The sequence below is a fragment of the Amphiura filiformis genome, chromosome 9 (assembly GCF_039555335.1).
Source record: "Amphiura filiformis chromosome 9, Afil_fr2py, whole genome shotgun sequence".
Lineage (NCBI taxonomy): Eukaryota > Metazoa > Echinodermata > Ophiuroidea > Amphilepidida > Amphiuridae > Amphiura > Amphiura filiformis.
In genome coordinates, this window is record NC_092636.1 from 41948292 (window position 1) to 41966380 (window position 18089).

General features: G+C 37.3%; 2 protein-coding genes across 2 annotated transcripts in view; one reads left to right on the forward strand and one right to left on the reverse strand.

Moving 5' to 3' along the window:
* The window catches only part of LOC140161009 (UPF0462 protein C4orf33 homolog), a 120845-nt gene extending 119143 nt beyond the window's left edge, over positions 1–1702 (reverse strand). Inside the window, exon 1 of the mRNA XM_072184387.1 lies at positions 1593–1702. The gene's annotated coding sequence lies outside the window, so the exon portion shown is untranslated. The remainder of the gene's footprint in view (positions 1–1592) is intronic.
* The window catches only part of LOC140160081 (uncharacterized), a 143761-nt gene that overhangs the window by 106115 nt on the left and 19557 nt on the right, over positions 1–18089 (forward strand). The window lies entirely within an intron of this gene.

Below are 18089 nucleotides of genomic sequence, written 5' to 3' on the forward strand. Positions count from 1 at the left end.
TTGGTACCCATTGGGATCAAATAATGCACCATCATAGTCTCGTTGAGATGTAGACTGCCTTATGTCACTCATAACAACATTGGAAAAGAAACCCTACTTCAGAGATCATTGACATGCTTGGTCATTATGAGTCTGTGACCCTAGGGCAGTGTACGTGTACAACATGTGGTACACCTCGGATTTTGTGTAGCTCCAAGTGTAATGATATGGGAAGTATGTCGTATTTAGCCTTTTGGTTTGTTTTTTGAGGAAAGGCCTATCTGCAATAGCTGCCTTATGACAATTTGACCATTTCTGGTTTCTATATTGAACATGTGATACCTGGCAGATATTGCAGATCGGCCTTTCTTGCTCTAAACCCCCGATTAATTCACATTTTGTCTCTGTTTGAAGCTTGTCCTTGATTTTGTTGTTATTTGTATTTACATAAAATTATATCACCAACCATGCCTGTAATGTTTTGCTCACATGCAGGTAGGTTGTTTGGGAAAGAAAGTCAGCCTAGAGGGTTTCACTTTGCAATGTCAACCTAGAGTATTTGTTTTGAAATGCAAGCCCTTGCAACCAAGAAACCTCTCATAACACACAACAGTCAGGATGTCTAGTTTGGTTGGATTTTACTTATGTGCCTGTAGACTTCAACACATTAAAAGTCCGAAGTTTTAGATATTTTCTCAAAATATCAAGAGCTTTCTTAAGAACCACTGAACCAATACTAGGCTTGTTTGTACTCATTTTTAATGCATTTTTCATGTTGATTCCAAAAAGATGGTCATGATAATTTACAATTCTAAAATATTTGAATTTTGGAAAAAAAAAATTTGTTGTCTACAGCCAACACCCACATGGTGAGAGTTAAAGAATCTAAATATCAAATTAAATTATTGAATTTTTGACTTACCAACGTCAGTATTTTTTCCTATTTTTCTGACATTTTACACTTTTTGATCTTAAATTGAAAAGACAAAATGAGGGAGAATAAATATGATCCCTTGTAATTACCGGATTAGTTTAAGTTTACGTTTTCACTTTGATACGGAAGAATAAGCGAGATATGTTTTCTAGAATGTTATATTTTAGTGCATGTATGTGGTGTTCTTCCACATGACATCAGCAACCAGTCAGCATGATTGGTAAGCTTGTGTACAGATAGGAAAATTAATCCATCTTATTTTTAGAATTATTACGTTTTGTTGAATCCAAGTGTGCGAAAATATTGAGCCCAAAACATAATAATGATATTGGATGCTTTACGCCCATTATTTATTGGTGTAGCTATGAGTCTATATCAATTTAGAATAATTTGCTATAAAATTTGTATTATATCGCGAATTTAAAAAAAGAATCAAAATCATTTGATATCAGAAGGACATTCCTCTTATTCAGAATGCAATTTGATGGCATGTGTCTGATGTGCTCTTAGGTCCCACAAATATACTGTGCAAAGGTGGGTGACTGAGCCCTTAAGCTTTTATTTTTCTAAATAACAAAAACATTGGTGCAGCATTCAAAATCAGAGCAGGTGGGGACAACAAACATGTTATTGTTGTTACTTGGCCTTATACATTTGACATCAATTTCAAATCACTTACCTGAAATGTTGTTATGCCAATTACATGTCCAAGCACTGCATACATATGTGAACATCTAATCTTCCTGTTTCTAGCAACCCGGAAACTTAAAGGTTCTGTCATGATCCATTAACTGACCTCTTGGTGACCCTTTAGAACAGGATAAACCCAGCCCTCGAATTAAGGATCTGAAGGGGCATGGCAACTTTTTTTAGGGCAAATTGATAATTGCCTTGGATTTTCACTGAAAAGGCAAGGCAGCACAGCAGTTTGTAATATTTCAAGAGGGCATCATGGCAACTGTTGAAAATTTGAGAAGGGCACCAAGGCAATTTCTCAAAAGTGAAGCCTAAACACACACAAACATAGATAGATTATTTTATAATGAAGGGGCGGGGCAGGGCTGGGGCACCGACGGCAACTTCATTAGAGGGCACAGCAAGTGACTGCCGTGGGTAAAAGACATTTTGAGGGCATTACGGCAGTGGGGTTGGGCACCCACGGCAAAATGCCATGGGTGCCGTGGGTTAATTTGAGGGCTGGATAAACCTTCCAAAGAGGGTCGCAGGACATGCTGATAACATTAAAACAAAATTTGGAAATTTATTCGGTTGATACTGCCCTCGTTGAATTAGAATAAATTAAACTTCTTCACGATTACGTCATCGGGAATGAGATTGTGAAGGGTTGTTCCGGGGTTAGATCATTTCACTGCATATATCTGTGCATTAAAGTGCAGGATACCATAGTATTGGTCATGTAACTCCATCTTGACCCATTTTAGTGGTAAAATTGCAAATTTACCACAAATTTTACCAATATACAAGATATTTTGGGAACCGGTCATTGGGAAATCCCCCCCCCCTTTTGAAAATTTTCAGAAGCCTCTGATGACTTTCTGTAAGTGAAGGCATTGTATTATGCTGTCACGCCATATAATAGCAAGTTGATATGGTGGTGGGCAAGTTGTGAAATAAAGCAACTATAATATTTTTCACCCTGATATGTGGCACTGACATCAACACATTGAGGCAGCTGTTTCACACGCATCTATGCGGCATCATTAAGTGCATGCATCCATACGCCAGCGCTTTGAGCGTCCGCTAGCTACTTGAAGCTGCGTTTAATCAAATGTGCACTGACGTCACTGTCATATTAGGGTGAAAAATGGTATGGTCTTAGAAGCTGAAACACGGAGCCAGTTGATAAAAAAGTTAAGCGTAAGTTCTGCCTCACTTCCACCTGATTGATGGTACTCATAGGAATTAGTGAATGACACTCCTAGCATAATAAGCATCCTCCTTTATCAAAACTTGAGTAGAAATTAATTTAAACTTTTATTCTACCAAAAATTTAGAGTGTTTAGAAGTTTAGAATTACATTTTATTTAGTAATTCACAGCTACGTATGAATATAAATCATAATATTATTACTTAGGATTCAGTGAATGACATCATCAGTGGTGTATTGGCGTTGAATCAAGACTAGCTTTGATATAATGTACCTTGATGTGACTGATGGTGCAGTGCCAGATAGTCTGTACTATTAATACAGTTGCCCGACTTCCTTCAATTTCAGCGCATCCTCTCACCTCTTTTACATGTCAAAAGTGGAAATTTTTTGTGCTATATTTATTTTTGACGCTACATTTATTGTAAGGAAACTGAGAATGGCAAATTAAAAATAAGTGAAAGAGTTGAAAAGTGGCAAAAAATGTACAAAAATTATGTGTAAATATTTCTACTTTTACTGTGTGCTGTACTTTGTGGCAATTGATGTATTTCAATATTTAGTTTCAACCTGCGGAAAAATTCTTACATCATTTCTGATTGGTTAATTATGCAAAATATCCATCTGAGTGACAAATCAAAATACAGCTTATAAATGTTTAAGCCCAATCCTTTTCAACCAGCCAATCAGCAGGTAGCACTCATGGGGTTAAAACTTCTGAGTTGGAATGTGTAAAGGAACCGAGGGATTGGAAGTGTTGTAGGGATTATGTGAGATTTAAAGGATTTGATGATTTGTAAATAGTTGGGTTATCATTGATTAGTTATGATGTAAAGAGGAAATGTACTTATAACATATGGATTGAGGGCTACAGGAATCAAAGAAATGTTAGACCCGGTCCACAGGAGTGTGATTTTTCGTGTCACAATCATATTACAAAATTAGTGTTGTGTTTCTGCTCAATGTTGTCGGCATACTACAATTGTGTTGTCATTTGCGAATGATGAAAAATTTCATTATTGGGCCGATTCGTAGCATGATCGTGTTGTAATTTGCCGGTGAAGTGACATAAATTATCGGATTAACTACCATAGCAATAGGTGAAAACAATTTTTGAATATATCATGCTGCACTGCAAGCAGGTTGCACTCATCACCTGCATATGTCTGCAATCATAGATTGAATACAATACTGGTCTTTTCAAAGATACTAATCTTACAGGTACAAGTGGGCAGCATGATATGGTTCAATGCAGAGGTACCGCGTGAACGTACCAGTGCAGCGCGGTATATTCAAAAATTGTTTTCATCTATTGCTATGGTAGTTAATCTGATTATTACGTCACTTCGCTGGCGAATTGACAATGAAAATTAACATGTGAGTACGTATTTTGTCATTGTATCATGTTTACTCAATGGACTTCAAAATTGCAGTGGTGTGATTATAACCACAAGTGATTACAACATGATGATGTGGTACTGAACGTGTGAACGCTCTCATCATTCATTTATTACAATTGTGTCATAATCGGGAAATTACGACAAGATGACAAAATACTAGTGTGGTCTGGGTCTTACACTAAGTGACATAATCATTATGGCATAAAGCAAAATTAATACCCAGAACCTGGATTTGATGAGGAGTAAAATTGGACTATCTTTTGAAATCAAAGAAATAGGAAATAGGAGGTATAATGTTACACAAAGTGATATAATCGCTTTAGAATAAGCCAAGTTAATAACCTTAACCTGGATTGGGCTATAGGCTATTCTAGTTGAAATCCAAACACACTCTATGGAAGACACAAACTTTATCTCCTGCACAGGGCAGTGTGAAATTCAAATGGGGTTACCTGAATGGGTGACTGTATTTATAATCTACATCCCCTGTGTAAGAGATTAAGGTCATGTCTTTCATACGGGGTAGGATATATGGATTTCAACTGGAATAGCCCATTATTGAGGAGTTCAGTTTGAAGTGTGTTTTAACACAAAAAAAATTTGTGCATAGAATTTCTCAGAGAGATATGTGCAGATATGCCCCCTTGCACCATCACTATTGTTAACTAAGTATACTCAGTTATGCAAAAACCAAAAAAGTTTTGCTCTTTACTGTATTATTAAAGGAGTATTTCGTGATCCTAGCATCCTCTTTTTTTATATGACATTTTTCAGTAGATATCCACGAAAATAGCTTATTCCATAAATTTCAGTTGATTCCGATTTTGCGTTTTGCGAGTTATGCCTGATTATGTGTATTACACTGCTCCATAGACAAAGTGTTGTAATTTTGTTCTGATATACCAGAATGAAATTCAAATTTCACGATATCTTTGCTAAATGAATTAATCTGCAAGAAATTTTTTGTACATAAACATTATATAGCCAGAGGTTTCCAGTGATATAAAAAATCTCAACTTTTTTGAGAAAAGTGGGGGGATGATGCTGTGGATCACAGAATGCCCTTTTAAGGAACAACATTCGGGGAAAATATTTTGAAAACTAAATATAATACTGCTAGATTGGATTATCTAAATTGAATGCTACATCTGTGGTAGAAGTGCATCTATGTATGAACCAGTCTGCCACCTATAGGGATAATTGAAGACTTATTACCACAGGATTGGACGTGATCGATTTAGGAAGATGGGACTGTACCGATAACAGGAGAAATATATGCGATTGCCATGGCAACCGTCTTACTTCACTCTGTAAAATGTTGGACAGTTTACAATTTAATTTAGGTCTTTGATGGATGCTTCACCTTTATAAAGTACATTCCTTATATTTTCTTAACCATCATGCCCACACTAATTCAAAAGCAAATCAGTTTTGATGCTATATTAGTCCCATGGGCACTATCATCCTCTTTTGATTCTGTGCTTTTGATTGGTTACAAACTGGGCTAAATCATGTACTTAGCCAATCAGAGATGAGGTAAGAATAGTCATAGGGGTGAATTGGATTAAGCTTAAAATTGAGAGAATTAGCCATAAAAGCTCAATTTTCATTGGTTACTCAGATGATAAATATTATGTGTTTAACCAATCAGAGGTTCTGTTAGAACAGCATTAGGGCTGATATTGTTAATTAGGATATTAGGGTTTGGAAAAAAAGCCTATCTGCAATAGCTGCCCTATAGACAATGTGACCATTTCTGCATGCTATGTTGTACACATGACACCTGGCAGCTATTGCAGGTAGACCTTTCTTGCTCTTAATCCCCAATATGTGAGTGAATACCATAGAGGTTGTGCATAGCGCTTATCATTTGTTATCTCCCGCATTGTGCAAGCACACACTTTTAAAAACCATTGTTTACCATTGTTTACCCATTATTTCATACATCGCTTTTGGGCCATAAAGCAAGAAATGTTCATGACATTGTAATTTCTGCAGAAACATGACACATGGGGATGTTCCAGTTGAATCCACACCCCTATGGAGGACATAACCTTAATCTCCCACACAGGGAGTGTGAATTTCAAACAGGGTTAACTGAATGAGTGGCTCCATTTAAAATCTACACCCCCTGTGTTGAGGATCAAGGACATGTCTTCCATAGGGGGTATATGGATTTCAACTGGAATAGCGCATTTGTCACATCCTGCATGGAGATGATACAGTCAGCTAACTCATGGTTCTCTATGTTGTGATGTGTACAAAGACATAGATACTGATCTGGCATTTGCTAATTGATGAGTGTATGTGTACGTGAGCAGTAGTCGCTACTGAGCCACATTTTAGAGAACGTGCCAGAGCAGTATGGCCCAGCCGATAAGATCTTTGACTCTGTTTTAAGAGGTTCTCAGTTCAGTTCCCGGTGGAGGCAAAATATCATCAATTTGTTATCCTCTCTCTCCATTACATGTACTGCATTTGAATTTCGGTACAGATGCAGTGAATGACAAAGATCTCGCAGCCAGTTCCGATCGGGGTAATGCCTGGCTGCGAGAACAGTGCCTGTCATTGATTGATTCAGTCAGTACGAAATACTTAAAAAATACCAGTAGTAATAGTTGTCCTGGATGATATCATTGACAATAAACTTAACATGTTATGACAATTATGAGAAAGGTTTGTAACACAAGTCTCCACATACATAAATGACAGCCAGTGTAAACATTTCACTAACTATCCAGGATTTGAACCTGGGACTTTCGGATCACCGGACGGATGTTCTACTAACTGAGCCAATGAATCAGATGGGAGAGAGCAGTGATATTATTATCTATTTTGATAGGCCTTTATTTCAATCTGACTCATTAGCTCAATTGGTAGACCATCGGTTCGGTGATCCATAGCTACCAGGTTCAAATCCTGAATGGTCAAGTGAAATTTTTTTCACTGGCTAGAAAAGGTAAATTTTCCATGAAAAGGTCAAATATTGATCTAATGATGTGTTAGGTTTTAGCTTTTGGAAGGTACTTAAAATCAGTGACTTATATCTTGTTTACAAGGAATCATCATACATGCTTACTTACTTGCTTGCTTATTTTGGGTGATTTTCTCGAACCATGGCAGCTTTCCATATCCCCTGTACTGCATCACTGTTCCCAAGTCAGATGCTTCCAGGCCAATGTCCTGCTTGAGCACATCTACATATGTATCAGGGACAGTCTACCATAGGGTCTTGCTCCATGCATGGGTGTCCAGTTGATCAGATTGGTGACAGGTTGGCTCTTTCTCCTAAAGTAGTGTCCAAAGAAGCTTGTTATTCTTTCTCAGATCTTCTGTGAGAGTCTTATAAAGTCTTCATACAGCTCTTTGTTACTTATCTGCTATTTCTAGTGGATGTTGCACACTGCCCTAAGCATTCAGGTGTAACAGCCATCTAGCTCTTTAGACATGTTTACGTTGAATACTCATCAGGTTCTATCAGATTGGATGTAAAGCCAAGGGTGACAAAATGATAATCAGGTGCAGAGTGCAGACGTAAATCAAACATAGAAAACATTAACCAAGGGTGCTGGCGATGAAGACTCTCATCTGGTGCACCATACTAGATAGTTTGGGAGTCATGGTCCATGGATCCATGCATCATGCACACCTTAAATTTTAGAGGTTACATGTTGGTGTTGGTAAAAATTCTGAAACAAAATAATGCAATAACATTTATAACTGCATATTGACTGCCGATAACCTTTACACATAAAATAATAATAAGTCAAGAAATTTATATCAAGAAAGTCAAATTTAACAAAGATCTCGCAACTTACATTGTGGAGGTAGGTGACCTGCGACCGGCATCTACTGGTCTTCAAGAAATTATATAAAGTACAAAATGAGGCAGCAGCCTCTAAGAAATATATGAAAAGAAAACTTAAGACAGCATTCAAGCTTTGACTTACGTTTGGCGGACACGCGTGTGAAAAAAATATTTAGGGGTGAAAACAGTCAAAATTCTTGATTACTTAAATGTTTCTAGGGGTAAAATGTCACATATTTTCAGATTTTGGCACTTAAAACCCCTTATTTTTCACCAATTTTGAGAAAAATTCATTTTTTGGTCCGATTTTGGCCGAAAATGGCCGTTTTGGGGTGACAAAAAGTTTGACTTGCTAATTTCCTGTGAGTGTATGAACATGAAAACTACTGAGTAGTGCCTTATTTTTTATTCTAATTATGTGACAAGGGTACATTTGTGATATTCAAATCATTAAATGGGATAAATCTATTTCTTTATTTTTGTAACAGGGTTAGAAAGTTGGGGGTCAGGGTGACAATTGGTTTGGGAAAAAATGAAATTTTCGCCTAATTTTGAGCTTGAAAACGCCATAACTCCTCAATGGTATGAGCTATTGAGATGCTTTTTGTGTCTTTTTGTTCAGTATTTCAATAGCTAAATGATGGTATAAAACCTGACTCGGTTAAATGTACTGACAAAAATTAAAGTAGTAATATGTTACCCCTACCCCTAACATTTTTCAAGCGGGTGTGAAAAAAAAAGGCCTTTTAAAAAATAAGTCCTTCAAAACCGTGAGGTTTAAGGCTAAACAAATATAAACTTGCTATAGCCAAGACCTCCCTCTAGAGCAAGTTTATATTTGTTTAGCACTGAGAGTCCCAGTTTTGAAGGACTTTTTTTTTTGCACCAATTTTCGTTCAAATTTGAGGACTTCGGGCAGAAATATGCCTGTACAGTGCTATGGGGAAAATTTTCAAGTTGACAATTATGCATTTTTTATGTCAGATTCAGTTTCTACACAAAATTTCACCGTAGAAAATTTTCCTATAAGTAGGATATCTTTCATTTTAAGTTTCCACCATTCTGGCCACCAAACGTAAGTCAAAGCTTGAACGCTGTCTTAAACAGTCTAAGATAGTTTACATATACAAAGCATAACAAATACAAATCAATTTGATATCTGTGAAAATGACAACTTGAACAGATGAGCTTTAAGGCCAGTGGGACGGCATCATGGCAGGAGAAAGATTTGTCCAGTTTTAGCCATTTAACTACAAAAAATACAGTGTAAATCTTGATATTATTTGCATTTATCGTATCTGAAGGAAGCCAGTAATTGCATTTATATTTCCATAGGTCTTGTGGTTCTTGAATAATATTATATCAAAACAAAAGTATTGAGCATTTTCCCCCTCCCATTCACATGGGGTGGAAATTGTGCCCCTTATATCCAGACTTGGTATCTCTATGTATAACCCATACCCATAGGCGTAGATCCCAGGGGATGGGGGGGGGGGGGGATAAATCACCCCAATATTTTGCCGGGGTGGTCCATACAATCATCCCCCCAATGTTGAGACCTGTATATGGGTTTCTGACCAAATTAACCTTATATTTGGCCATTTTAGCCCTAAAATTGTCTGCGCTATGCGCGAATTTATCACACTTTTGCACCATATTTCATCAGTTTAGCTTCAAAATGGCAAAATCTGTCGCCAAAAAGTGCTGGATTCACTATACTTCAAGAAATTTTTTCCTACCCCATCCCCCCCAATGTCAAAAAGAAATCTACGCCACTGCCCATACCATTCCGCTTGCATTATTTGAATGCAAACACAGCTACAGGTCATGCTCCCATCCTACCTGCCTTAACAATGACTTAAAAGTGACTAATGAGTCCAGTTGGCATATGTTGAGAGGCAAACTCTTTTACAAAGTTGGCAAAGCATAATTCTATAAGATTTTTTGTCATATTATTTAGACAAGATATTAGGTATATAACAGTAACGATCTGGCATTTAATATTTCATGAGTTCTGATATGTGAGCTGGAGATCAGGAGAGCTATAGATGTATAGATGTCAAGATTAAGGTTTTGCAGATAATACAAGCTCAAGAAGCAACTTGGAGGAAGGGAGACGCTTGTGGCCATCGCAGAACTAGTTGAATCCGCCAAAGCCTGGTCTGAAACCCAGGAACCGCTGGAAGTTACCAAGCACAAGAACTATATCGACATCCCTGTGACCTTCCGAGTGAACTACACCAACAGTGCACATCCTATGACGAGTGGCTGAGCTGTGTAGGTTGTCGCCAATTATCTCTACTCCCTTATTTTGGAGCTAGTGTAGCAAAACAATCAAAACAGGATTTATACATGTATGGGGTGATCAAGGAAGACAAGATATTAGACGAATGGCAGTATTTTCATCACACCAAAGCTTAGAAAGATATTAGACGGGTGGCAGTATTTTTAATGCACCGAAGCTTAGAAAAATCTTAAGCATGGGGACCATCGTAAGAGGGAGTTGCAAGAGTCAATTCTGGATGTAAAGAAGACATGCACGAAACGGAGAGTAGTGTCATCATCAAGGTACTGTTGATTAAGACCAATTTGCTCAAAATAATAACTCAAGCTTAAAGATGATGAATCTAAAAGAACTCCATTGTTGTTGCAACATTTTATGGTGTTATTATAGAATTTCCCAAATGTTCCAATTTTGATCAAAATGGTCTAAAATCTTTTAACCAGATTTGAACGACTTTGAAATTTGACCCCTGCTAAATCAGTCGTTTTGGTTTTATGCAAAGTTGACCCTGTTTTTAAATTTCTAGTATGACCTCATAGAAATGCTTTGTAGTAAAGAATTTATGTTGCATAAACCAATTAGTTTGAAGTTGAGAGAATAACAATAGCTACATTGCCTGGATTAAAAGGGCATTTCGTGATCCACAGCCTCATCCCTCCACTTTCCTTAAAAAGGAGAGATTTTGATACCTCTGGCTACATAATGCTTTTTGTACAAAAAAATTAATTAATTTGTTTAGCAAAAATATCGCCAAATTACGTTCTGGTGCACCAGAGCGTAATTCAACACAGTGGCCTATGAGCAGTGTAATAAACATAATCATATCATGCATAACGCAAAATCGGAATCAACTGAAATTTTGAGAATTAGCTTTTTTCTTTAATATCTTCTGAAAAATGTCATAAAAAGAGGATGCTAGGATCACAAAATACTCCCTTTAAGTGGCCCATAGAACCATGCATAACGCCACACCAGAAGTAATATTGCAATTTATCATTATTTACAAGCACAGTTTGTTTTAGATTTGTCAACTAGGAAGAGATCCATTTTAGTTGAATGCTTCTAAATCCATAGCGAGAAGATAAACACTGCCATAAGTGGCTATGGTCAATAGTGTCAAACACAGCAGAAACATCCCAAGATCAACAAGATGGCTTCCTTATGTTTATCAAGTGCAAACAAGATGTCGTTGCACGTGAAGGAGAGCAGTTTCCGTGCTACGATATGCAGACTGCATTTTTGCATGAAGATTGTTATCAGGAAAGCTAGTCTTGAAATTGTGAGACTGCTGCACATTCTATCAGTTTAGACATGAATCCACAGAATTAGAGAAGGAGAACCTGGACTTCCTACTGCCAAGTACAATAGTGCTGTCAGCTCTGGGGAGAAATTGGGAGTATTCAGGTCCTTGCCGACAGTGCGCAGAGATGAACGAAAACAATTCTGAGTCTCATCTGAAGGGTCTTGGTATCTCATTAGCTCAATTGGTAGACCATCGGTTCGGTGATCCAAAGCTACCAGGTTCAAATCCTGAATGGTCAAGTGAAATTTTTTTCACTGGCTGGAAAAGGTAAATTTTCCATGAAAAGGTCAAATATTGATCTAAAGATGTGTTAGGTTTTAGCTTTTGGAAGGTACTTAAAATCAGTGACTTATATCTTGTTTACAAGGAATCATCATACATGCTTACTTACTTGCAGAAATGAAAGGTCTATTTTTTCATATGAAATTGGGGCCATAATAAGTGGGTTACCATCACCACCCCAATTTTGACAGAAAACCTTACTTTGGCTGCAATATTCTGCAGCCCTGACATGAAAGGCTCAAAATTGACCAATTGGGAAATTGGTTGGAAAGACATGTTACCAGACTGAACCTTTGTGGCCGGTTGGTTACCATGGTATTTGACTATAATATTCTAAGTGGGAAGTCGTCTAATTAATCATGTGGTAGAGTGGAGGGAAGTGTGATCTTATCAGGATGTGATCCAAGGAATTCTGAAATCTTACGCAGAGACAGGTTTTATGTCTAGGAAAGTTTCGAATTGTGTGGCTTTGGATTGTATGATGCTGGTGCATGCTTTATTTCGATGTAATTGGTTGTGCCACTTAAACTCCTAAGTATAGTCCAGGCTTGTTCGAATGGTCATCAGTATCCAAGAATTCACTCCATCTGGATAGTGGCAAAGAGACTATTGTTGGCAAAGAGACTAGTGGTGGTAAAGAGACTACTGTTGACAAAGAGACTAGTTTCTGTAGGATTCTAGCAGTATTTGGTGACATTATTCTGAACGCAATTTGAACGCAACATAATATAATAAGGTAAGAAATTTGTATGAGAGAAAAAATAACTACCAGAAATTCTGTGATGAGTCCACCAGCATCAACGGTGTTGACGTGTTCGCTGATAAGTACAGGCATCTACAAATGTGTTCCCTGAGGATGTGATGCTCTGTCGTCTTTGGTCTCATAGACGATACTCAGAAACAAATCAAATTTAACCTAAAAGGGTGAAAGTCTAGCTTTCTTAGTCTTTGTTGGGTCTACCAGTTTGAGTTCTTAAGCATATAGTTCTCCAGTCATAGTTGCGTTTGACATATAGGATGATTCGTCTTTGTACTGCTTCCAGTTGGAGAATTTGATCTGCAGTGTAAGGATCCCATACCACTGTGCTGAGTGGCATGTGGATGCCCATATGACATTACTTTACCATTCTACATTTGTATGCTCATAGATCATTTGAGCATTTAGAAAGAAACATTTGGTACAGGAAGTCTGTACAATCCATTTCTTTCAATGATTGTGTCATCAGCATATCATCAAGTTGAGACATAGTTAGTACAATTCTGTCACCGAGAGTGCAACTCCAGCGAAGATATCTTAACCCTTCCCAGAATCCTTTGCAACATTTCATCAAGTGACACTCCCATTACTATAATTTGTACATGTACCAGTTCCCATTGTTTTTATTTTGAGAATAGACTGGTTAAACATGCATGGGTCGATAGTCAAGAAGTAAGCAATATTCTGCAAGATCTGAATGTGCTCTGTTCATTGAGGTACATTTCATCACTGTCGACCAAATGTTGTACTACAAAGATAAGCAAATCAGTACAAGAAATTAAACTGGGAGAAATGCATTATGGGAAATGTACAATATCTTCTCTGATGACACCCAGTACCTAATAACATGTACATGCAGTGTTGCCAAAACTTTTCAGCGTCAAGGCATTGACTCGCCATCAGCATTGACTCGCCAGGCCGCGGTAAAGGATTCTCAAGTAGCCCAATTTTTTAAGCTTCCAAAAAAGCGCCCAATATACCGGATATTTGGGCAGATTTACCCGAATTTAGAAAGCAAAACACCCAATTGGACGGAAAAGCAATTGACTTTAAAACTTCCGGTACTTACTGGGAAGTTACTGACCGATCAATAAATGGTCACAAAACCCATTGTAATTTCAGTTTGGAGCTTCAAAGACTCAAAACCTTTATAAATCGGCTAAATTGAAAGGAAATATACATCAAATTACTGCCGCGGCCTGAGACTGGCAAAAGTAGCCCAATTTTAGACAAGTAGCGGCATGCTTTTTTGAGTAGCGGCAAGTGATCGCCAAGTAGCCCAATTGTGCGCCTAAGGCGCGGCGTTGACATCACTGTGTACATGTCAAAACTGATACTGTGTGTTCACTTTGTTAGAGTTTAATGCAAAGAAAGCCCCATCTGCAATAGCTGCCCTATAAACATTTGACAATTTCTGCATTCTATATTATACACATCTGTAAAAATATGACACCTGGCAGCTATTGCAGTTAGGACTTTCCTGCCCTAATGCCTCAAATTCATGTGAAAAGGAAATGATACAATTCTTTAGTCACAGGTGAACCCCCTGAGAATGTAATTTTCTTACAGTATTTTCTGATTTGCATATTAGTATATCTCGGTAACCAATTAATGTGCTATTCCATTTAAAATCCACACTATCCCTGTGGAAGATTTTGGAAATATCTTCTACAGGGGGAGTATAAATTTCAAATAGAATTAGCACATTAGCAGCTCCATCTGAAACTCACTCTCCCTCTGGGGATGATCCAGGTTGAATCTCTCTCAGAGGGTGTGTGAAATTCAAATGGAGCTGCCTAATGGGTTCATTCTATTTGAAATTCATACTCCCCCTGTGTCAGATATTTCCAAAATCTTCCACAGGGGTAGTGTGGATTTTAAATGGAATAGCCTAATACACCTGCTTAATGCACATTTTATTTTAGACGTTCAAAGTTTTCAGTAATTTGCATAAAATATGTAATATGAGTTTTGTATCAAATGTTTTAAGTATGAAAAAAAGCAAAAAACATTTGAAGAGACTTAAAAGGTGCTAGCAGTGGTTCCGATTCACTACATCAGAAAATCCAATTGTCACAATTCAGACTTAAAGGATATGCAGACTGTTGTTTTTCCCTTCCGTAGATAAAATTACAAAAGCATCATGGTTGATTATGAAATGACCTGCAATAGGATAACCAGGCTTGCATCTAGAGATATCTTACACTTCCCATAATGCAATTCTCCCTTTTCAATATTCTGTACTGATTTGCAATCTAGTGCAACATAGGTCGATAGTGACGAAGTGTACATCAATGAACAGAGCACATCCTAATCTTGAAAAATATGTTTATTTCTTGACTATCGATCAATGTTTTGCTGTCTATTCTCAAAATGAAAACAAAGGGAACTGTATAAAGTAATGGGGGTGTGTTTTGATGAAATGAGGTGATATATTGTGTTGCAAAGGACTCTGGGAAGGGTAAGATACCATCTCTGGCTTGTATCTAAGGAAACTTATAAATGCCTTTGAAAAGTTGGGTTCTCATTTTCTCAACTTGAGTGTTTTGTATTTGAAGGAATGAATCCTCTCACAATTAGGTTATGAGTCTGGTATTTGTACATGTCGTGAAGTCACTGAACTTGCTGAATCATAGACCGGGGTCACAGGAATAAATTGTCATTGTAAAACAAGTTTTTAGCGGGTTCACCGTTGGACAAGTTTGGAACTGTCAGTACCTAAGAATGAGACATGTAGCCCTCCCCTTGCCTACTGATGGCACTGAAAAGAGCCGTTCACTGAAGACTGCCCCTTGTCAACATAGAAAAGCAGACCTCACCTGTCTGCTAACGTAAAAGTTTTGGTGACCTTGAAAAGAGCCACTGAAGACCGCCCCTTGTCAATAGAGGAAAGTTTACAAATAAGTGGTGGCTCTGGAAAGAGCCGTTTGCTGAAGGCTGCCCCTTGTCAACAGAGAACAAGTAGACCTCACCTATCTGCTAATGTAAATGGTTTTTGGTGGCTCTAAAAAGAGTCAACAAGGACAAATCTTAAATAAACATCATTAAGTAAAAATAAAGATTGATTTTCAGTAACTTTCAGTGGTCCCAACATTGATATGATATGATTCTATTAACCTGTACAACATTGCGGCCAAACGGCCGAATTGCATTATACAAAAAAGTCGTAACACAGCGATGCCAAGGTTTATGCCCTTGTCCTTGTTCAGTCATTTGATAGATGATTGTGAGTGATGCATATGATTGGTCAAAAACTGCAAACATTGATGAAAGCCTTCTGGCTGCTTTTAATTGAGTTGTAACTGGTGATGGTGTGAGATGAGGTCACCTTTTGCAATCAGTGTTGTGTCCAGAATTCTGGTGTTTACCAACATGTCATATATAAGTGTACACAAACGGATACATGTACACAAACAGATGCAATTGATCTTTTCTGTAAGGTTGGACCTGGATTTGCACATCGTAACCCAAAATTACAAAAATTTACACATTTTGCGCAAAGTTTGATGATTTTGCCCCCCTCTGAAATTCACTTCCCCTAAGCAAACCTCCCCCGGTACTGGATGTTATTCAGAATATACTCAATTCAATTATGACTTTTGGTAAACACCATATTGCTACATGCTTTTACTTTGTTGTGTTGTGGTAGCATGGATAAAGCTGAGCTGTCTCGCAACTGATGACACTTATTTTCCCAGGGTGTGTACAAGTGTACGAGTGTGGGAGATCCTGACTACAAAGTTTTGTCAATGTTAACGCTCTACGTGCTAGCCATAGGCTTCAACATAAAAAGTCCCTAGTTTTGAGATATTTTTTCAAAATATCACGAGCTATCTTAAGAACCACTGAACCAATACATGTAGTAGGCTTGTTTTTACTAATTTTAAGGCATTTTTCATGCTGATTCCAAATAAATATTGTCAAGAAAAATGTGCAATTCTGAAATTTTTTGAATTTTGACAAAATTGAAACTTGTCTTCTGCAATCAACACCCACGTGGAGAGAAACTTTTGAATTGGTTGTTGTTTCTAATTGTGGTACTATTGAACCTTAGTGCACCACTTGATTATTTCCCGTACTGGACTGGAAAAACAATTGAAACCATAGTTGAACATATTCAGGAAGTTTTAGAGCATTGATAATCTTTGTATATAATGATTCTAATCTGTAACCTAGATAGTTACTTAGCCATTTGAAGGTACTAACCATGTTAGACCAAAATAAAAGAGTGTGTTCATATCTGAATGTTCATATCTTAAACAGTTGTGCAAAATATCAAAGGTTATTATTAATATTATTTTCAAAGGTTAGCATTATGATATTTCTTTGCTAGTCATGTACCTTTGCCACGTAATTATGACTTTATGATTTGTACCTGTGATGTATGCAGAGATATATACCTGAACAAAGAACATATTGGTGTTCAGTGATGTGATTTTGAGCCCTGACACAGTCCCTGATTGTTCACATGAAATATTTAATTGTCCTTACGTGAGATTCTCCTGGGCAAGAAACTACCTACTTTTTGTCTCGGATATCCGTACGAGAACTCGGGGAGCTGATCCTGGATACCAAAGTTTATTATAGTATTATGGGGTGCCCTTCTTAATTGCAAGTCCCTGTTTGTTGCTGATATGTCGTATGGTGTGTCTTGGGTCATAGTTTATTAGTAGTCAGCAAATTTCTTTTAAGTGTGCTAAGGCTTGTAGGTTTGTGCCTTTGTGTACTAGCATAGTGTATGTCACTGCGCTTTCAAAAAACAGAACAAAATTCTCCATCTATTGACTAATTCATTTGGTAAAATAGGCTTAGTGTCTAAGATATTGCATTCTAAGATACATTTGTTTTTGAGTGTTCGGATACTTTTTGTGCACAGTATGTAATGATTTGGAAATTTGGTTTAAAAACGGATATAAAGTACATTATATAAACCTGCTGAATCATGAAACATATTGAATGCTGTCATATTGTACACGTCCGTCCATACAACATTAAGGTAAATTGCATCAAGCTATATTGTCCATATAGCCAACTGATCTATATTCATTTGAGACTGTTATCTAACGACATGGTATGTAAGTCTTTAGTTGTGATCCTTGTGATCTAGTTGTAGAGGAAGTCTGGTAGAATTATGATATCCAGGTCATAAGGCTGGGTCAGTGATAATTGAAGACTGGATTCCCTCACATCCTCTTATGAGTCAGCTGAGATCGTCACATTATTGTTGTGACTATGTTCTTATTCAAATTCACAATGTTATAGCAGGGATATATCAATGTTCATCAAGTGGTTTGAAGACTAACTCAATAAAAATTCCCTTTAAAAGGGATAGCTGGCCTCTTTTGAGAAGTGGTCTTGCACACATTTGGTGTTAATTAAATCTATTTATCTTAGTAGTTTTGATCTTTTGGTGCAAAAACACAGAACGCAATATTATCCTTTTTGCTGAGATTT